Genomic DNA, 23,600 nt, shown 5'->3' with positions numbered 1-23,600 from the left:
TCAAATTTGGATACCGGCAGCCGAGGGTGTGAGTGCAGGAGATGGCTCCTGGACCCCCCGCTGGACCACCAAGGAGTTTTGGTAAGTCTTGGGGGGGTTAGGAGGGTGGGGGGTTGTAGTTAATTTAATTTTAGCCGGGAAACGAATAAGAATTAACTTATAAACGTATCGGGGGACCTCTTGCCGAATGCAACGTATCTGTCCCCCCAATGAATACGAATCCTGAATGCAACGTATGGCGTCCCTCTATACATCCCTAGTTTCTAAACCATTCGATCACCTCGGGACCAACTCCCAGGCTGTTCATTTTATTCATGAACCTCCTGTGCAGGACATTTATTTATTTTAATGATTTAGATACTGTCATTCCTTGTGAATATCACAAGATCTGTTTACATAAAAACATTCATAAATAAAATAACATACCAGGTAAACTCACATATAAAATAAAGGATTATTAATAACATGTAAACAATTCCGTAGGGACATTATCTAAAGTTTTGCTGAAATACAAGTAAACCAGATCAAGTGCCTGCCCTTGATCTAATTCTCTAGTTAAATTCATTTGACATGACTTTCTTCTGGTAACACCATGCTGCCTCTGGTCTTGCAACCCACTGGATTTTAGATCATTATCCTTTCCTCCCCTTCAAAGAGTGTGCATTAATTTTGCACCCCTGAAGTAAGGCTCACCAGCCTGTAGTTTCCAACCTCCTCTTGCTACCCCTTTTGTGAAGCGGAACCACAACCGCCCTTCTCCATTCTTGTGGCACCATCCCCATCTCTAAGGATCTATTGAACAGGTCCTTCAGTGAACCCATCAGCGCCTCTCCGAGCCCACTTTTGTATCCTGAGATGGACTTCATCTGGCACCATGGACTTATCCACTTTTAGTTTTGCTGGTTCTACCCAAACACTCTCTTCTATACATGAGGCGGTATCTAACCAACACTCATCCGTACACTTGCCAAGCAGCAGCAGTCTTCCTTCAAGGTCTTCTTTAACGAACACCAAACAGAAGTAATTGTTCAATATTTCTGGGTTTTCCTCATCTCTTTCCACATGTTGCTCCTAGTCACCTTTCAGACTTACAATTCTCCCTTTAGTCTTCCTCTGACATATCTGAGAAATGTTTTGTCACCTCGCTTTACCGCCTTAGCAATCCTTTATGCCACTTGAGTTTTTTGCCTTCCTGATTACTTTCCTTGTTTCTTTAAACTTTATCAGGTATTCTGCCCTGTGTTTTGCTTTTTGAGATCCTTTGTATTTTCTGAATACTGATTATTTTTTCAGCCACCTATTTACAAAATCATATCAGTTTCCTTTTCCTCTTACTTTTCTTACATAAAGACTAGCCACCATTATTATAGATTTCTCCTTTGGCCCACTGTTGCTTCACTTCATCTATCATCTCTCAGCCTTCCAGTATCTCCTCTACATACTTCCCCTTTTCATCCAAGTCAGTATTTTTGAAATCCAGGACTTTGAGCTTTGTGTGGCTTCTCTCCGCATCAGCTGTTATAACAGATCATACCGTCTGAAGATCACTGGTGGGTGTTTATACGACTGTTGATTCTGCTTTTCCACTCTTATCATGCCTCTGGGTGTTCTTGTCTCTGTTGGTATCACTTTACCCCTTTCACAGCACATCATGCCATTTTTGATACTGCCTTTCCCCTTTTATGGTGCCTTGCCACTGTTAATACAACTTTCCCCCTCTTTTGCTGCCTTAGGGTGTTCATGTTATTGTTGTTGATACTGCTTTTGCCCTTCTCAAGATGGCTTGAAATGTTCTTGCCATTTTCCGTGCTTTGCCCCTGTCATGTAGCCATGAACTGTTCATTAGGGATGTACATCATTTTTCTGACGGATAAAAATATCATACAATATTTTCTAATCCGTCAAGTATCGGGGGGGGGGGCCCTAAAAGCAATAGGAAAACCCTACTTATTGTTTTGGTGGGGGGGGGGAATAAAGAGCACACAGAAAGAAAAAACCCCAAACCCACCCCGACCCTCTAAATCTAATTATTTAGAATCCCCCACCCTCCCGACCCCCCCAAAACTTTCCTAAACTACCTGGTAGTCCAGCGGGGGGTCCCGGGAGCGATCACCCATTCTCGGGCCATCGGCTGCCACTAATCAAAATGGCGCCCATGGCCCTTTGCCCTTACCATGTGACAGGGGCTATCGGTGCCATTGGCTGGACCCTATCACATGGAGATCGCTCCCGGGACCCCCACTGGACCACCAGGCACTTTAGGAAAGTTTTGGGGGGGTCGGGAGGGTGGGGGATTCTAAATAATTAGATTTAAAGGGTCGGGGTGGGGGGGTTTTTTCGGCTCGGGACAACCGAAAAAAAAAAAGCGGTCAGAACCATGGGAAACAAAGATTTCCCACGGTTCTACGAACACGATACCGGAAACGATGCTGGAACCAATTCACATCTCTACTATTCATGCCTCCATTGGTTCTGTTTTGTTCCTGTCATGGTGCCTTGGCCTATTCATGCCACTCTTGGTGCCATTTTGCAACCCTTGGGGTGCTGTTCCCACTGCTATTGATACCTGCTTGCAAGTTTCATTAAACTTAGATAGAAAACCCCAATGTTAGAGCCCAAAATAAGATACATTCCTTCCCCCACTGATTTCAATAGAAAACTAATGAACGAACAAGATAAATGAAGGAAAGTTTGGGACCTGAACTAAATAAAATGAATCATTGAGCCAAACAAACACAAAAAAAAAATGCAGATCAAAAGTATTTTCTACAGACATCCCTAGTAAATAGCAATTTTTGTGCATAACTTTGCTATCTGAAATTTCCCTCCCTCGGTATGGCTAACAGTGCACATGTTGTCCACAGTGTGCACCCTCCTAGTTGCATTTGAAGGAGGCATGTCCAGATGCTTCCTTAGGGGGGGGGGGGGGGATAAAACAATAATACACATGCATAACATTTTCCAGACTACCCATGCTATTTTCCATGAAAACAACAACCTGCACAAAAAGAATGTCCATGGATTCAATGAAAGTGAAAGTACACACACACTTTCTCTATGAAAATTAGTGCAAAGTATGTGGCTATACCGTCCTTGTGGACTTTGTTCCAATGTAAACAGTTTGAAAATAACCCCGATATATGCAGCATTAATGAGGGTGTGCACACCGATTCATTTTTACTGGATTCATTTCATTTCAGAGGGAGACTGCAGGAGTTTTCTGCTTTGTTTTCTTTTGGAATTTTTTTGTTTTCCATTTCCATGTGCGCAGTTTGCAAAATAGGCACATAAAATGCAAAAAGCACACACAAAATTAATATTGCTTGCACTATTAGGTGCACAATTTGCAAATTGTGTGCACAGAACAGAAAGCAAAACAAAAATAAAATGAATTTCATTGGTAATTTGTTTTCTTCGTTTTGTTTTGAAACGATACAAAAATGTTAAGACTTTCCTTGTCATTTCAAAATGAATGCACAACCCCATTAAATATCATGAAACACTGGCCAGGAAATGGAATGTGCAGTGAAGGATTTAGCACAGGGTATAGATGGCATCGTGAATCAATGGCGAGTAGCTGAGTGGAGTGAGCATTTGAGGATTTAGGTGGTATTGATAGTCTGAAGCCATGAAGGATGGGAGCATAAATCGGAAACGAGATATGACATAGGTGATAGCCAGTGGAGAAGACGAGCAATGTGTGAAAATGAATGTGGAAAATGAACCTCGAACTGAGGCTGACTCTGTGAGCAGTGAGGTGGGAACAAGGCAGAAGAGAAAGCAAAGCATTACAGTACACAAGACAAGACAGATTTAAACTATTAACAGGGATTAAAAAGGAAAGGAAGACTGTGCAATGGATTTTATAGCTGGGGATGGGGGATGGGGAGGCACATTTGAATAACAATAGTGATGTGAGATGGAAAAGTCAGAGAGAAATATGTTACACATAGATTACTAGCACTATAGGAGCACAGAATGTTAAAGTAAGACAGAGTAGTAAGAGTATTTTAATGGAAATATCATGTTAAAACTTTGAACTTTGATCTGTTTATAAATGTTCAAACAATATCTAACATTTCATAATCTCTTGATTCAATAGTAAGCTAGAAGGGAAGCATATGCTCGTGCACAGTCTTAATTCAAAGTAGCAAAGTTTCAATGTATTATTTTGAGAAAGGCACAAATTTGGAGTAAAACTTCTTTTCCCCAATACATGGAATTGTTTACATGCCACGAGTTGAAAAAGCCAGAATTTTATTATTTATTTTCACCTAGTGAAAATAAATCTTTACGACAGCGGCGGCCATCTTTAAAGACGGTGCCGGCCAGCCAGTGCTCCTACCATGTGACAGGGGCCAGCCAATGGCACGGATACCCTATCATATGGTAAGGGCAAAGGGCCATCGGTGCCATCTTTATGAGTGGCAGCCGACGGCCTGAGAGCGGGAGATCGCTCCCGGGACTACCACTAGACCACCAGATAATTTAAAAATGTTTTGGGGGGATCGGGAGGGTGGGGAAGCTAAGGGGTCATTTTTAAAGGGTCGGGTGGGTTTTTTTTTTTATCGGGCCATCGGCACCATTTTTGAGTGGCAGCCAAAATGGCGCCAATGGATCGAGAACGGAAGATCGGTCCCCGCACCCCCACTGGACCACCAGGTACTCGTAAAAAGTTTGTGGGGGGGTTCGAGAGGGTGGGGGAAGGTAAGGGATTAGTTTTATAGGTTCGGGGTGGGTTTAGGGGTTGTTTTGGTGTGCCGGTTTTCCCCGCCCTCCCCCGATTTACGATTTTTCACGATAAATCAGGGGAATTTCTATTGTATCGTGACTCTTAACAATTTTTGACGATTTAAAAAATATCTGACGATTTTTTTAAATCGTCAAAAAACGATTCACATCCCTAGTGTGTGGTGCTTCCCAGCTGTTCCTGTCTTCCTTTCGCCTGTCTCCAGTCTGTGCTATCCTTCATTGCCCACTTGTTCTAGCCCTTGCCTTGCCAACCTCAACCTAGCTGGCCCTCTTTCTCTCTTTCAGATGGATACCTGGTTTGTCCTCTGTCTGGAATTCGGATACACCTGACCGCTGCCTTCCCCTGACATCTGTCTGGAACCCAGATACACCTGACTACCACCTGCCTTCGACCCTAGCTAACACCGGACCTTCTCTTCTGTCACCAGCAGAGACCCACCTAAGTCCTGCCAGGCCGCGGCACCCAAAGGCTCTACCTGAGGGGAACATGGGCTGGTACAGGTGGAGGTCCTGACCAGTCTCTGCTTCGCCTGGGTCCTCCTGCCAATGATGAGAACCTGCAGTGCTCCTCCTTGCAGGTAGAGTCAATCTCACCTTGGCCCAAGGGTTCACAGACACAACACCTAGTATCAAGCCATCTATCATCCTGCCTGTCTTTTTAAAATTATCATGTATTGTTATATTTAAGAAAATTTCAAACCATTCTTGGAGGCATATGTACTAAACAAAGCTTTTTTCACAAAGGAGGCCAAAGGCAAAATATTGGTGCTTTGCACATTTTCACACATTGGCACCTACTGCAAACACGTTTGCTAAATATCCTCTACTAAACTGTGAATTAAAGAGTTGCTGTGATGCATGATCATGCAAAGCAGAACATTAATTCAGAATTCTGTGAAAACTGGCACGTGAAGTTCTTTGCAAGTTGGTTTCTACAAACAACATAGAATGGCCCCTCCATGCACATTAGTATTAGGCCCTGGGTACTCCTGTTTTTTCAGCTGGTGTAGCATAGGATAGTGAGTAGGGGGAGGCACCATCCTGTACAGCCCCTCCCTTTGAGGGGGCTGGAATGGCCGTCCCCTCTGTGAGGTTTTATAAGCAGCTCTCTCCTGTGAGCTCTGGGGCCAGTGTAGTTAAGTTGTGAGGTTTAGAGGAAGTCTGGAGGTGGTTTTTTTCCTTGTTCAGATTTTTGGGCCTTCTCTTAGGGCTTAGCAAACCCTGCTTGGAGTCTGTGAGACAGGTTGAGGATCTGCCCTGCTTATCCACTTCCTGGTGGGTAGGGTCTATGGGTTGATTTTTGTCTTTTGTAAAAGGACTTTAATTTGTAAGGCGCCTGGTGGGACCCCTGGACAATGCTTGGGCAGAGGGTAGGGGGGAATCCTCTCTCTGAGAGTCCCAGGCTAGGGAAGATAAGCTCCTCTGCCACCTCTTTGAGGACAGGGGAATGGTGGTGACCCAGTACCAGGACCTTCTGGTGTGTTACCTCAGGTGGGGGAGGAAGAACTTTGTTCTGAAGATTTGGGAGGAAGGTTTTGCTGCCCCTTCTTCCTCCCCTAGAGAAAGGAACAAGTGGAGCTGCTTGTTCCAGAGTGGAACTCTCCCATCAGGGATCCATCTGACAGAGAAAGAGAATAAGGAACCTGCCTGAATCTCATCTCTGAGAGAACTTTGCCCGCCTTGACCACAGCCTGGACCTGACACTAATTACCTGCTGCCTGTCCTGACTGCGGCTTGACCTGACTCCACATTCCCTTACTGTGCTGGTCCGTAACTTCTTCCACGTGATGGATCTTCACCTCCACAAAGGCCCGCGCCTACATCCAGCCAGCCCCGGCACCCGAGGGTTCAACCTAAGGCGAATGAGGGCTGGTATTGGTGAAGCTCCAGTTGGGCCTCTGCTTCAGCCAACTCTGCGCCAACTCCCCCTCGGCCCAAGGTTCTACTTTTGCAATAGCTGAAACATGCAAATAAAGAACAGTTATTTACCCTTTCAAATAATACTAAAACAAGGGGACACTCCATGAATCTAACAACCAGCAGATTCAAAACAGATTGTATAAAGTACCTTTTCACTCAGCACACTAACAAACTGTGGAATCTATTGCCAGTGGATGTGAGCAAGGTGATGAGCATAGCGGGGTTTAAAAGAGTATGGACAAGTTCCTGGAGGAAAAGTCCATAACACATTATAAGCCAGGTAGACTAAATAAAGCTATTCCTTTCCTTGGGAGTGAGTAACAGGAATTAGATCTATTTTATGGGATCTTCCAGGTAGTTGGATTGGCCACTGTTGGAGATAGGATGCTGGGCTTGATTGATCTTGGTCTGACCCAGCATAGCAATTCTTAAGTTCTTATTTTCTACTAATATTTTATGAATTGTTTATAAATGATACTTAATGTTTTACTTTGATTTTCTATTCAACATTTTTTATGAATTGTACTTTGTTCTGTATTTATGAATTGTTTGTGATATTGTATTTTACTGTATTTTTAATGTTGTCCACCTGTTTTGGACACTCACATTCAGTTCAATAAGTCAAGATGCAATTCCAAATAGAAATAAATATAAATATTGAACAGTAGAGGAGCTAAAATAAAGTCAAAGGGACTTGACTATATAATGGAGATGGTGCAGAAAAAGAATCCCCTAAAGTGACCTTTGTTCTTTCTTGAAGGTAAAAATATAGCCCAAACCAGGCCATACCACCAATTCCTAAATTAGATAATTCATTGGGTAGTACTTAATGGTTTATTGTATCGAATGTGGTGATGAAGTCTAGAAAGACTAATATAGAATTAAAGAGCGTATTCTGCTCATGGTGAAGGTCAAACATCAATGCATTCAAGGATGTCTTTGTACTTCTGAGATGAAACTCATAGGGGTAGATTTTAAGAAAGAGCGCCTTCGCGTACTTTTGTTGGCGCACCAGGCGCAAACAAAAGTACACTTGATTTTAGTAGATACGCGCGTAGCCGCGCGTATCAGCTAAAATCCAGGATCGGCGCGCTCAAGGCTGCCAATGTCGTGTAGCCGGCGAGCGCCGAGCCGCGCAGCCTGCCGCCGTTCCCTCCAAGGCCACTCCGAAATCGGAGCGGCCTCGGAGGGAACTCGCTTTCGCCCTCCCCTCACCTTCCCCTCCCTTCCTCTATCTAACCCACCCCCCCGGCCCTATCTAGACCCCCCCTACCTTTGTCGGGGGATTTACGCCTCCCGGAGGGAGAAGTAAATCCCCGCGCGCCAGCGGGCCGCTAGCGCGCTGAGACGCGACCTGGGGGTGGTTCCGGAGGGCGCGGCCACGCCCCCGGGCCCGCCCCCGAAACGCCGCATCCCGCCCCCAAAACGCCGCACCGATCCGACACACCCCCGACACGCCCCCCTCGAAAAACCCCTGGACTTACGCGAGTCCAGGTGCTGTGCTCGCGCCGGTAAGCCTATGGGGCGGATTTACGCGAGCAGGGCTCTTAAAATCCGCCCCTTAATTTGGCTAACAAAATCTCAGGGATCAGTACTGGAACCTGTGCTGTTAAACATATTCATAAATGATCTGGGAAAAGGAACAACTGAGATGATCAGATTTGCAGATGACATGAAATTATTCAGTTACTAAACAGCAGCAGATTGCAAGGAACTGCAAAAGGAACTTGTGAGACTAGGAGATTGGGCGTCTAAATGGCAGATTAAATTTAATGTGGAAAAGTGCAACAATGATGCACAAAGGGAAAAATAATCTCAACTACAGGTAAACAATGCTGGGTTCTCCTTGGGAGTCATTACTCAGGAAAAGGACCTTGGAGTCTTTGTGGATAATATATTAAACTCAGTGTGCGGTAGCAGTCAAAAAGAGCAAACCGAATGGTAGGAATGATCCAAGAAGGAATGGAGAATAAATTAGAATATAGCATACTGCCTCTGTATTGAGCCATGGTGCAACTATACCTTGATTGTTGTTACAAGTTCTAGGCACTTCATCAGAAAAAAATAAGATATAGCATATTTAGAAAAAAAATGCAAAAGAAGGCAAAAAAACGTAAAGGGGATGGAACGGTTCCCCTATGATGAGAGGCTACATACATTAGAGGTCCTCAGCTTGCAAAAGAGAGGGCTGAAAGGGGTCATGATAGAAATTTAGCAAATCGTAAGTGGAGTGCAACAGGGAAATAAAGGAAGGTTATTTATCCTCTCAAATAATACTATATCAAGAGGATACTCCCTGAAACTAACAGATTTCAAACAAGTCATAGAAAGTACTTTTTCACTCAGTGCATTGGCTAGTTGTGGATATAGCGGCATATAAACAGTAAAACTAACTAAATAAAATATATACATTTATTGCCAGAGGGCATGGTCAAGGTGACTAGCATAGTGGGATTTAAAAGAGCTTTGTACACGTTCCTGGAGGAAACGTTCATACAACATGATTAGCCAGGGAGACGAAAGAAAGCTATTACCATCCCTGGGAGTGTTAACGAAATAGATCTACTTTTTGGACTCTGCCAGGTACTTGCAATCCAAGTTGGCTACTGTTGGAGGGAGGATGCTGGGCTTGATGAAGCTTGGTCTGCCCCAGCATGGCATTTCTTACGTCTTTTGGTTCATGCCACTTTTGATGGTACCCTTTGCACCTCTCAGGTTGTCATGGAGAGCCCCTGCCTCTGGACTGATTTGTCCCCCCTGATAGTGCCCTGGAGTGTTCATGCCACTGTGAGAGCTGTTTTGCTACTCCTAAGGTGCCTTGGGGTGTTTGTGACACTGTTGTTGGTGCCTCTTCCTCTTCTCATGTTGCCTTGGGGTGTTCTCACCACTGTTTGTGTTTCTTTGCCCCTGTCATGGTGCCTTAGGCTATTCATGCCAGTCTCACTATAGTTTTATGGAGTGGAGGTGTAACCTAGTAGTTAGAGCAGTGGGCTGAAATCCACACAAGCCAGGGTTCAAATCCAACCACTGCTCCTTATAACCTTGGGCAATTCACTTTATCCTTTATTTCCTTGGGTATGAACTTAGATTAGGGCTTCCCAAAGCCTAGCAAGGTTTCAGGATATCTCATTATTTAATTATCTCATGCACAATGAATATGCATGAGATAATTTTGTATAACATGGAGACTCAGCCCATGCAAATTTATCTCATGCATATTCATTGTAGATATCCTGAATACTTGTAGGGTCCCCAGGACAGCCTTGAGAAACTCTGATTTAGGCCTAGATTCATCAAACTATTGCATGCGATAGGAAGAGGGGCATGTTTTATGGTAATAGTGCACATTGTGATAAATAGGCTATCTTAGTGCTTCACATAGCTATTACCTCAAAGTAATAAAATTTTTCACACTTTGCAGTAATACCACAATGCAGTAATACCACAATGAGAGAGAGTGAGAGAGAGAGTTTATCTATAAGGCTTTTCTATATAAGTAGCTAACTACTTATATCTCTATAGGAGGCCCACTTAGTAATTTGAGGTGAGGTTTAGGTAGTAGTGTAGGGGTTAGGAGCCACTTTGACATGCAGAGTGAGATGTGCGAACAGAACAGTACACTCTTGTGAAGATTATTGTCCTTTGGAGTAAGGAACTCACACAACGATGAGATTTGTACAATGTTCTCTCAACCTAGCTTGATGGACTCTCTACCTGGGTAACATCAAGCCAGGTTGAGAGAACTTTGTACAAATCTCATGAAGGGAGATAGATTATAGGGGTGAGCAGCCTAAAAATTTAGTTTTGGGGTTTTTTCTTTTGTTTTTCTTTCCTTCTGGTTTCATTTAGTTGAATATTTTGTTTCTGTTTCTTTGTAGAAATAAAATTAACATTATAAAATATCCCAAACACCAAAAACAAATTGAATAAGTCCTTCCAAGGCCCCCCTGTGCCTCCTCCTGCTTCCAAGAATGGTCTCTGGGTCAGGAACCGCTCCAGTCTCCACTTACTCCGCCCACAGGGGTCCAGAAAGGCAGGAGGAATGCCCATCACTTTCTGCCCTGATATCAATCGCATGGCCAGCAATAGCGCTAGTCAGTTCTAAGATTGTGCCATAATATGATATCAAAACGGCAATGGCCAGCTTGGCACCATAGTATGACATCAAAATGGCGCCTCTCAGGGCTGGCTGGTGCCATTTTCTAGTACGACCGTACAAAGAAAGATATGACTAAATAATAAAATGGCAATAGATAGCTCTGAGAAGGTGCCATTTTCATGTCATACTATGGAGCCAGTCTTAGGGCTCATTCGTGCCATTGTATATTTTTAAATGACTAAGACTGGAATCTTCCCATTTAAAAGGGAAGCTGACTAAGGATGTCTTTCTGTTCCATATCTCCCACATGAATAATCATACGATTGATAGTTTGAAGAAAGACACTTGCTTTATTGCCTGAAAGCGTAAAACAAGAGAAGCTGTATGGTGTGGGTGGCTGTCCTTGGGAGGACAGAACCTGAAGAAAGGGTGTCATTTCGCCTTCTGATAGGAATGAGGTTTTCTTATTTAATGGTTGGAAGCATCACTTTCACTTTTAGTAAAAATGAAAAAATGCTGCAAGTCTAAAAGCAAGGTGCTTCTGTGAGAGTGTAATGTGTATGTGAGACAGGGAGGGTGCTTCATGTAAGTGAGACAGGGAGGGTGCTTCTGTATGTGTGTGGTGTATATGTGAGTCAGGGAGGGTGCTTGTGTGTGTGCGAGAGAGATGGAGCATGTTTTTGGCTGGCTTGTGGCTGTGAGAGAGGGCATGTGTGTGATTGAGCCTGTTTGTAAGTGAGATAGAACATGTGTGTGATTGAGAGCTTGTGTGTAAGTGAAACAGAGAGAGCATGTGTGTGATTGAAAGCCTGTGTGTAAGTAAGAGAGAGCCAGAGCATTGTGTGTTTGAGAGAGACTGGCCAGAGAGGTGACATGTGTATGTGTGAGAGAGAGACTGATCAGGGAGATGACTGGTATGTGTGTGCTTGTGTGGGTGTGAGAGAAAGAGACTGGTTGGGGAGATGATTGCTGTGTGAGAGATAGAAACTGGTGCTGATGGTGTGACTGGTGTGTGTGTGTGTGAGAGAGAGAGAAGAGACTGGTTGTGGTCCCTAAGGAAGAGGACTGTGAGGACAGCTTCAGCATCTACTGCTGCGGCCTGCAAGGGAAAGGAGTAGGAGAACTGCTGGAGAGGATAAGTAAAGGTGGCTTTTTAAGTTCACTTTTCTTGATTGACTACCATTTTAATTACTGGGTAGTATGTAATGTGTCTGCTGTTTGAAATATTTTATTGGTGTTTGGTAAAGCTTTCAAAATTTGCATGAGTCTTTAATTATTGGATATTCTGTTCCATCAGCTGTTTTGAAATTATTTTATTTGTATGGTTTTATAATTATGATTAATGATTTATATATCTTGATTTTATTGATTTGTTTCACGAGGAATGGTGAAATTTTTGTTTTTCCATTGTTACACTGTATAGAGTCTGTAGTGATGCGTTTTACAGTTCAGTTTTTGTCTGCACATTTCTATTTATACTTTATGTGGCTTTATTCTGTATTTGGTGAGGGTCTGTCTCTGCTCTATGTGTGTGACCATGATGAGAGATTCTGCTAGCATATAGTGTCTGTATAGGGATCTATAGCAATCAGGTTTGTTTTGTTTCTTCAGTAGGTGGTATATGGGTATTCTAGGACGCAGTGTAATATTTACCCTTGCTTTTTCAAAGGTAGGGTTATTGTTGTTTGAGTCCTTGGTGTTATTACTGTTATGTTACGATGGGATTGCAGTATAGATTTTGAGTGTCTTTTTTGCGGGGTTTTGTGTTAGTTCACAATGTGCCTGGCAGTGGAAGGTGTTTGTGCTGCTGTTACTGTGAGGTGACACCAGAATTTGAAAATATCTTTTAGTACGATGAACTCTAAGGGAAACATCCAAGCTCCATTGTTTGGGGGAATTTCAGTGGATGCACAGAGTTACAGAACTGGAGGTGCAGGATTTGTATTGACATTCTGTCCCTTCCGATATATTCCAGACTTCACTCTCATAGCCATATAGAATTAGTTGAATGAGGCTACCAAATAATTTTATAGTGTGAAACTGGCCAGCTTTTTAAAATTACGCAGAAGACCCTTTGGACTTTTTTTATTAACACTTTTCTTTTAATAACCAATTTTAAAGCAGGATCCATGCTATAGAGGTGGGTGTGATGAAGAAATGTCATTTTGGCTCCCCCCCCCCCAAACAATTCTTCTGTCTAGAGACACCATTGATTTTCTGTGACCTTAAGCATTAGTACAAGAAGGATTAAGGGGGGATGCTGGAGAGGCACACAAATGCATTGGCCCCCGGGCACTGAAGACCCTTGGTGCACCACTGGGTGTGAGCCATATGGGGCCGCGAGCAGTGCCCAACCTGCTCATGACCCGGAAAACCACACAGTCAGCGGGCGTGATCGAGAATGAGTAGGAATCGGGGCCGAAACTGGGGGTGACGGCACGACCCGGGGGGGGGGGGGGGGGGCGCAAGGGAGAAGGCTCGCCTAGGGCACCAAATCCCCTTGCACTGGTCCTGCTTCTAAGGTCTCTTGTTTTAAAGCTAGAAAGTTTTTCCTTTTCAATTGAGTTGACTTCGTGAGGTCTGGAAATATCCTAATACAGGAACCCATGAATTCTGCATTAGGTTTCTTGAAATATGCTCACATTATATCTCCTAGATCTTTCTTGTTAAAAAAGGAGATTAACTACGTAGTCCTCTCAACAACTTCATAGGATGCTTCCAAAAAAACAGTCAGGTTATTCATTACATTAGAAGAGATCTGTTGATTTTGATATTTATGCACAGGAAGAAAGTAAACTTTATCCAGGGGTGGGGATTGATCTGAGGAAATTTCTAATACTTCGGTGAAGTATCTTTTAATCGTCATATGAGGAATTTCCCCCATCACCCTGAGAAAATTTAAAATTCTTAGATTTAAATGTCTCAATGCGTTCTCAATATTTTCAACCTTGCGGTTTAGAGCCCTACAGTCTTGAATAATTGTTGTTTGAATTTTCTTTATTTGCTGAACATCTTTTTCAACAATCCGGAACTTCTCTATCACTTCCTGCTTATAAACCTCAGAGTTCTTATTCATGATTTCCATTTGAGTTGCCAGCAAATTAATTTTCTCAGAGCAATCTGTTAAAGACTTAACCATTGCTGAAGTCAAAGACCAGAGAAAATCCAGTGTTACTACCTCCGGCTTACACGTTGTTAATAACTCACTGGGACAAATGGGAGTTGTAAGGACAGTACTCACACCTCCTCTGCTTACATCCTATCCTTCCCCTCTGTTCAGGTTTCCACCTCCAGTGAGTACATCTCTGACTCCCTCGGAGTGCTGCAATTGCCTTTCTATCGAAGTCTCCCCCTCAGCCTGACTTCCTTGGCTAACCAACTCTGGGTTTCCGTTCAGACGAGGAGTCGATGTTGCTCTTGCAGCTGGGGGTAGTTGTTCGTCCAACGGGCTGAGGGATATTGCTTCTGAGGATGGGTCACAGTCTCCTTCCTGTGACCCGGCCGCCGGACCTCTCATGCCCAAATTTACCAGCTTGACTGCACACTGCTTGATGGTTTTCTGCCCTGGAGGGATTGTAGAAGTCGAGGGGTAACTTCTAAACTTTCCTTTCTGTTTCAGAGCCATTATTTTCCAAGGTAATTCTCTTCACAGGAATATAAATGCCGGAGCAGCAGTACTGTGCATCTCAATGAGTCGCCATGACTCCACCCTGATTCCCCACTCCTGGGAAGCTCTTACCTCTCCTCAGTCACCCTAGGATTGTAAAAGAAAATAGGTCTGGAAAGCTTTAGATTTGCTTTCTTCTTCTTAAACCTTTTTGAAGAGGGAGCTAGCCTACAGACCCTTGCCATGGGTCTCCGCAGCTGCTCCCCTGCCCAGAGCAGCTGAATGCTGTGTGTGACTCCATGCTTTTCATCCTGCCTCCTGGAAACTCTGGGATTCACTTTATCCCCTCACTATGCAGCTGATTCCGGCAACTTCCCAAAGGGGTGCTCCCGCATGTGGATGACACCGGTTCCGTCCTACACACAATATGTCCTATTCAAAAGGGGACACATCTATATGGTAGGGGTCCCAATACATTTCTACCATTTTCTTCCCCATCTCTGATCTAGTGCCAGCCGCCATGACCCTATTGATACTGGACTGCCCTTTTCAGTCAAGGTCAGTTTAAATTTGCCTGCCTTTAACCTGCCATGTTATTCATTCCTTCTATATCTCTATTCTTCTTCCACTGTATTATTCATTCTTGCATCCATTTTCTTTAACCTTTACTGACTGAACATCTCCACTCTGCCACCTGAATTTACTAAGCCTGCCTCTTCTAACTCCTGAAATCCCAGCCTCTTCTCTTCAATTTACCGAATCCGACCAACGGAGGGGCCTCCTCCTTGCCCATGCTGTCATTAGTCATTTCTCCATGTTCCAAATTTCATTTACAGCTCAACTGTTTTCCCCTCCTTTCCTCTTTTCTGACGCATGTCCACACCTTAGTATTTTTACACAGAATATTAGAGGTTACAGATGTGCATGGCTAATGTAATCATAAATTTAAAAATGCTGTCTCTGTGCCATTTTTAAAAACAAGATGCACGCAATCTATTAAACTGGCAAGACATCAGCAAGGTTTCTTTCTGTTGTGTGATCTGGAATATGTTTTAGATTGTATTTATTTATTTATTCAATTTGATTTATAATTCCGCGTTCTCAGGCACTTCAAAGAGGATTACATTCAGATACTGTGGGTATAGTGATATTATTATGCACTGCATGCTGTGTTTGTTGCCATTTTCTTCTTCTTTTTCTTCTTCTTTTTTTTTTTTTTAGAAGAAAGAGATTAAAGGAAAGATACAGAAGAAATGAAAAATAGCAGCTGAGTGCCTGAAAGTTAAATGTGATGTAGGCTGCAGAACTAACTACAGCATTTATCAGATGGTATCACTAGTGGGACTGTGTTACAGCTTGGATGATAGAGGACGTGAGGGACTGAGGGAGTTAAAAAAAAGGCTTTACCCTGAGGAAGTGCAATGATAGGATCTCAGATTCTGTCTGTCAATAGCCGAGGAATGTATTGTGTGCCATTGCCTCAGCGCAGTTCTTACTGTACCATTGCTATGATTTGTAATAGTTTTACAATATGCTCCGCATAGCAAACAATTTAACTTAAATAGAAATGATTGTAGAAGAGACAATTAGCATAATGTTACGGTCTCCACCACTTCCCCTCTATCTGCTCTGCTTTGTGCTCACCTCCAGTGGTGGAAACGCCGCTCCCGCGGTTCCGCTGGGCCTTCAGGGCGTCCGCCATTGCCAGATCATCGCTCTGCTGCCACGCGCGCGCGCGCAAGGACGCACATTATGGACGCACGGCCACCGGAGGTCTGGCCCCGCCTGGGTTAACGACGCCACGCCCCAAGCCTGATTTAACCGGCGCTCGCCTGCCTTCTCATTGCCTTGCAACGAGGGTCGCTACTGTTAGTAGTTCTTAGTTGCGCTTCGTCTGTTCCACGTTCCGGTTGACCACAGCTTGTTCCTGACTCCGCTTCTGCCTGCCGCCTGCCATTGACCTCCGCTTGTTCTCGACTCCGCTTCTGCCTGCCGCCTGCCATTGACCTCAACTTGTTCCTGACTCCGCTTCTGCCTGCCGCCTGCCACCGACCTCAGCGTGTGCCCGACTCCGCTTCTGCCTGCCGCCTGCCATTGACCTCCGCTTGTTCTCGACTCCGCTTCTGCCTGCCGCCTGCCATTGACCTCAACTTGTTCCTGACTCCGCTTCTGCCTGCCGCCTGCCACCGACCTCAGCGTGTGCCCGACTCCGCTTCTGCTTGCCGCCAGCCATTGACTCCAGCTTGTTCCTGATTCCGCTTCTCATCGCCGCCAGCCTCCGACCCTTGCCGGTTCCTGATACTGCTTCTACTGGCTGCCAGCCTGACTGGGGTTCGTCTCCGTTCCTACTCACCATCCGTTCCAGCTCTGTTGCCCGCTACAGACTCCAGTCCTGCTTTCAGTGTGCTACAGTCTACAATACGCTACAGACTCTGCTCCGGTTCTCTCTGCTCTGCTTCACTGCATACTACAGACCCCGGGCTTGCTCACAGTCTGTTTCTATTCACAGCAAGCTAGAGACTCTATCTGGTCTTCTTCCGCCCCGCTCACGCCGGGCCTTCCAGCTCTCTGTTACTGGACTCTGTGGTTTACTCCTTGCCCAGGCCTTCTTTCTATAGAGACTGTTACTGTGCTCCTAAGTCCCAAGGTTCTAGGACCCTACGGGCCCCTCCTGGGGGGTTCCTGGTTCCCGGGTGAAGACCTTTGCCTGTGGCTCCGCCTCCCGACCTACTCTGCCTTCAGGGTAGTTCGGCTCAAGGGTTCACACCTGGACTGCAGCTTCCCAGACTGCAACACATAATGACCTGAGCAATACCTGTTACCTTGCACATTAATGTACCCAACGCTGCTCTAAAGAGTTCAAGATCTATAGATGAGTACCAAGAGATACAGGCCTCAATTAAGCAAATATTTTGAGCCATATGAATGAATGATTCACTGCTATATTCAGACTATAGCATTTTTACTCATTGCAGCAAAGACTTGTGGACCAGCATAGGGGAATCTTGACTTTCCCCCATAGAGATTTGCTCTTGTGCATATATTTTGCACACATCCAAGTTTCACAGAATAGAAGCCTTGTTGAGTTGAAAAGGAAATGGTGGTTTCCAGGTCATATAGCTCCCTGTTCTGTTCTAAACACGAAGCTAAACTTCCAGTCCTCCTAGGTGTGTATGATATAATTGTTTATGCTAAGGATGAGCAAACCCCAAATATTCTCCTAGACAGAGGGGGGGGGGGGGGTGGAGACAGGAACAGAAGAACTAAAACCCACCTGTTCCTGGTATTTCTGAATCTAATCTGGATTGCCGGGCCTTTACTCAAATTAAGAGCCTCAGCGATCATGAGAAATCTCAGTGATGGTTACTTACAGGGGCGTAAAGGCAACATTTCATATTCCAGCCAACAATTTCGGCAGACGTAAAGTTTTTTTATTTGATAATATTTTTTAGATGGATAGCTATATGTTGACCCTACATCAAGGGTCCGGTTTAAATTAAATTTATAGACAGATTTTTACCAGATTCTTATTTGCCTTATCAAGGTGGGTCAACAGTATCCTGAATTGCCAGTTAGCATATAAATCTGATCTTGGTTAGCATACTGAACTGATTTTTTCATGTTAGAAACTGTTTTCTAAAGTACAGCACAGACCATTCTTATAAAAATGTCTTTGATGCATTACAACACTACAGGAGGTAATCAAACTTAAGACTCAATTGATTACTGAAAACCACTTCAAGTGAAACTGTTCTAAACTGAAAAAACAGTTGTCCCATAAGAACAATGTTATAAATAAGGGACTGATCCCAGCACCGAGACCCTATTTTCACCAAAATAGTCTGGAATTTATTAACATATAGCACTGAAAAAACACTGACACATTTTAAAGCATTACATTTTTTAATGACTGAAGAGGAAAGTATCAGGGTATGCCTACAGAAGATTGCACTGACTTTGTTCTAAGACAAGGGTTCTCAACCTTTTTTTCTGTCGGGACACACCTGAAAGATGATTCTCACATGCGTGACACATTGAACACATGACCGTCATGGAGCTAAATGTAAAAGTACACTTTTCATCCACAGGAACCCCACTCCCACCTCTGACCCTCAGTAATGGGTGTAAAGCAGAACTGGAACATTCCCCATAGAACTCACCCTACAAAAAAGATATTCTGATGTTATCTCAATAACAGCAACACAAACTCCCTCTACTACCAGGTGCAATAGCTCTACTTACAAAAAGACAGCAGTTCACCACCAATGCATGTGAGAAAACACAACAAATAAGGTGAGATATTTTACTAGTCTTCATGCTAGTTAAATACCTCACCTTGGTCATACACACAAATCGACCTTCACTAAGTACAGAAAGACTACAAATTACAAATATGGAGGCAGAAACTGGAATGGAAACCCCCAAAAAAACTACTCTGCATGCAGAACTGGAAACAGAAATATAGCACCTAACATAGTACCAGGATCTGCAATAATGCACATAAACTTAATGTGCAAAACGTTACACCTGCATTATGGCATGCGCTCAAATGGTAACAATCCTACCTATAAAAAGGCAACACTACAAATATTAAACCAGGCCCTAAACACCAATACACCTCCAATTAGGAAAACAGAAAAACCCAAGCTGCTATAGATCCCTACAGAGAAATAATTTATAACTATATGAATAAAACAGCTGATGAACAGAATAACATCTAACAAAAACAATTAAAAACTCTTAAAAAGTATAAAAGATTCTCCAGACACCAATAAAATATTTCAAAACAGCAAACACATCACATAATACCCAATAATTGAAATGGCAGTCAATCAAAAAAAATGAACTAAAAAAGCCACCTTTACTTACCATCTCCAGCTGTTCTCCTACTCTTTTCCCTTGGAGGCCACACCAGAAGTGCTAGAAAGAGTACAGGGGCTAGGAACGCTAAAACCTAGAAGACACACAGAGGTCCATATTCAAAAGCATTTAGCCAACTAACTCAGAAGTTAGCCTTCTAAATGAATATTTGGGCATGTATCCCACTAAATTGTAGCCAGATAATGAGTTAGACATGTATAATTCAGCCAAATAAGCCAGGGGCATTCCAGGGATGTAACTGGGCAGAAATGAGTTAGCTGGCTAAGGGGGTCATTTTCAAAAGGGATTGCACGCAAAAAGGGACTTTTCGCATGCGATACCTAGATCAGGGCAGGTTCTGGGCGGCGTCCACACCAGAAGGGGAGGAGTCAGGGCGGCACCGGGGCGGACGCCGCGAAGACGTCGCTGACGGCGAAAAGGTAAGGGCCCTTTTCACCGCCAGTTTCGCGCCCAATAGCACCACCTTTTACAATGGAGCTATTGGGTGCGAAAGCCGGCAGCGATCGCACCGCAAAGGTGCGATCGCTGCCGGCTTTTGCAGACCCGCCCCCCGCCTCGCCACCCCGCCCCCCATTACCGCTGGATTTTCTAAGGTCTGCGACCTTAGAAAATCCAGGCCTAAGTCAGATATTCAGAGTTAGCCGGCTAAATTTGATTGGGCCAAAGAGCTGTGCTAAACTTAACCAGCTACAGCTGGCCAGCTAACTATAAGACAGCAGCTATATTGAATAGGGCAACTGCATTATTGAATATTACTAGGGCTTTTCAGCTCATTTTTCAATTTTCAATTGTCTTTGTAGACCATTTCTTTTGACATTAAATGTCTCCCATGAGGACTTAGGGGTGGTACTGAGTACAAACAAGTTTCAAAATAATAAGGATACAATTTATGTTTAATAGGGATAGTGGATCTTGCTTTCAAGTAGCTTTATGATAGGAATAAATACTCTATAAAAGTTCTGCTAGGAAAGAGCAGACATATTCTTCTGAACATCACCATACTTTGTTCTGTTTAGAAATAATGCAGAAAAAGATAATTTATATTCAGACTGGTGTATGGAATTCTTTTCCCACCTAATCACAATGCAATATTCTAACTTACAGTATACTATTGAGCAGTGCTGCTGTTGAACAATGTGATGATAGAAAGAATCGTCTGATATTACCGTTGAATGCACTGATCTGTTCTGAACCTCCAGGGTTGTATTTCTCAAAAAACGTTCCCCATTCCACGTGCAGCACTGCAGAGGCAGCCTGAGCTCCAGAGTCTCAATGTGTAGATGAGACAGTGCATGGAAGATGGGGTTTAGATTTCTTAGAAATGAGGAACAATTTGGAGAAAGGGAAGCCATTCATTGGGATAGGTTTCACTTTATCCCTGGTGGGAGCTATTCTGCTGGTGCTAATATTTAAAAGGAGATGGAACAGCTATTGAAATTAAAACTTGGGGAGACTTCCAGTCACTTAGGAGCACATGATTTGGAATAAGGTATTTTCTAAAGAAACTGGCCAAACAGGAAAGTTAGAGTAGCCTGATAGAAAGGTTATAATATGGGCTGAAGTAGCTCAGGTGGTTTTAAGCTTTGGAATTCATTGCCAGAGGATGTGGTGAAAGCTAAAAAAAAAAAAAAAAAGGTTTGGACAAGTTCCTGGAGGAAATGTCCATAAACAATTATTTAGGTGGGCTTGGGGAAATCCACTGCTTATCCCTGGGATAAGAAGCATGGAATTTGTCTGCCCATTGGGATCCTGCCAGGTATTTGTGACCTGGCTTGGCCACTGTTAGAAACAAGATACTGGGCTTGATGGACCCTTGGTCTGACCCAGTATGGCAAGCCTTATGTTCTTATGTTCTTAAATACAGAGCAGACAGATATAAATGATTTCAAATGATCTGCATCAACTAAAAATAATAAGCAGGTTGTCAAAAGAAATAAAAAGCATATTTTTATATGTCTATATGCATATGCCAGAAATCTAAACAATAAGATTGCAGCTGAGAATTATCCTAGTGGTGAGAGCAATAGGCTGTGAAACAGGCAAGCCACAACTGAAATCCTGGTGACACCCCTTGTAACCTTGGGCAAGTCACTTCACTCTGCATTACCTCAGGTAAATATTTTGAAGTATATTTTCAAAGGTATTTCACACATAAAAGTAGCATGTATTCACAGAGATATACTATATATAAACATTGAGAGTATAGATATATGTTGCACATAATTACCAGCATTTAAAAGGGGAAGGCTAGAGGTGTTTAAGGGAATGGTAGTTGCTCTATTGTAAGAAATACATACATATACATTAACAAACATTTGTCATTTTTACACCTGCTGATTCACGCAAGTGAAATCAAACTGGTCTGTTTGCAGTTTTTTGGATGGAAGGCCTGGGTTAACTGGTGTGTGTGTGGGGGGGGGGGGGCAACGTGACTTGCTAGAGGGGCTAGGTGAGTTGGAGGTGAACTTGGAGTGGAGGAGTAGCCTTGTGGTTAGAGCAGTGTGCTAAAAACCCAGGAAAACCAGTGTTTACAATCCCGCTGCCATTCCTTGTGACCTTGGACAAGTCACTTTACCCTTTGCTGCCTCAGTTACAAACTTACATGGTGAGCCCTCTGGGGATAGGGAAACACCTAGCGTACCAAAATGTAATCTGCTTTGAAGTGCCAAAAAATGGAATATAAATGAATAAGTTAGGCAGACTGGCATAAACATAGAAACATAGAAATGACGGCAGAAGAAGACCAAACGGCCCATCCAGTCTGCCCAGCAAGCCACGCAGTTCATCCATTTATTTTATTTTTTTTTTTCCCACCCTTTTTTCTCCCTCCCACCCATCACTATTGGCTTCCAGCACCCTCCGGCCCCAACTCCCTTCCACCCCTCCACCATGCAGAGAGCAGCGCCGTATCCGCATTCCAGTGAACATCCAGCTCAATCAGGGGTAGCAACCGCCGCAACAAGCAGGCCACACCCCTGCCCCATACTCTTACCCACTCCTGCTTTGTTTGTTTGTTTCTTGTTTTTGTTTTTTGTTTTTTTGGAGATGGCAGCCCTCTGTGAAGGTGGAACACCAACCACTGGCCACTGGCATCCCGCTCCGTGAATGCCTCTGTGGCTACTGCCGCTCCGTGCAGTGTTTTGCTGCCTGAAGGTGGAACACCGACTACTGGCCACTGGCATCCCACTCCGTGAATGCCTCTGTGGCTACTGCCGCTCCGTGCAGTGTTTTGCTGCCTGAAGGTGGAACACCGACTACTGGCCACTGGCATCCCACTCCGTGAATGCCTCTGTGGCTATTGCCGCTCCGTGCAGTGTTTTGCTGCCTGAAGGTGGAACACTGACTACTGGCCACTGGCATCCCACTCCGTGAATGCCTCTGTGGCTACTGCCGCTCCGTGCAGTGTTTTGCTGCCTGAAGGTGGAACACCGACTACTGGCCACTGGCATCCCGCTCCGTGAATGCCTCTGTGGCTACTGCCGCTCCGTGCAGTGTTTTGCTGCCTCCTCTTTATTTACGCCCACTAGACTTGATGGATCCACAGTGTTCACCCACGCCCCTTTGAAGTCCTTCACAGTTTTAGACTTCACCACTTCCTCCGGAAGGGCATTCCAGGCATCCACCACCCTTTCCGTGAAGAAATACTTCCTGACATTGGTTCTTAGTCTTCCTCCCTGGAGCCTCAGCTCGTGACCTCTGGTTCTGCTGATTTTTTTCCGACGGAAAAGGTTTGTCGTTGTCTTTGGATCATTAAAGTTTTTTAAGTATCTGAAAGTCTGAATCATATCACCCCTGCTCCTCCTTTCCTCCAGGGTGTACATATTTAGATTCTTCAATCTCTTCTCGTATGTCATCCGATGAAGATCCTCCACCTTCCTGGTCGCCCTTCTCTGTACCGCTTCCATCTTGTCTTTGTCTCTTTGTAGATACGGTCTCCAGAACTGAACACAGTACTCCAGGTGAGGCCTCACCAAGGACCTGTACAAGGGAATAATCATCACTTCTCTTTTCTTACTCGATATTCCTCTCTCTATGCAGCCCAGCATTCTTCTGGCTTTTGCTAACGCCTTGTCGCATTGTTTCGCAGACTTCATATCATTAGACACTATCACCCCAAGGTCCCTCTCCTGCTCCGTGCACATCAGCCTTTCCCCCCCCATCGAATACAGTTCATTCGGATTTCCACTCCCCATATGCATGACTTTGCACTTCGTGGCATTGAATCTCAGCTGCCATATCTTTGACCACTCTTCCAGTTTCCTTAGATCCCATCTCATTCTCTCCACTCCTTCCGGCGTGTCCACTCTGTTGCAGATCTTAGTGTCATCCGCAAAAAGACAA

The sequence above is a fragment of the Rhinatrema bivittatum genome, chromosome 3, assembly GCF_901001135.1.
Source record: "Rhinatrema bivittatum chromosome 3, aRhiBiv1.1, whole genome shotgun sequence".
NCBI classification, from domain to species: domain Eukaryota; kingdom Metazoa; phylum Chordata; class Amphibia; order Gymnophiona; family Rhinatrematidae; genus Rhinatrema; species Rhinatrema bivittatum.
This window is presented reverse-complemented; position numbering follows the sequence as displayed.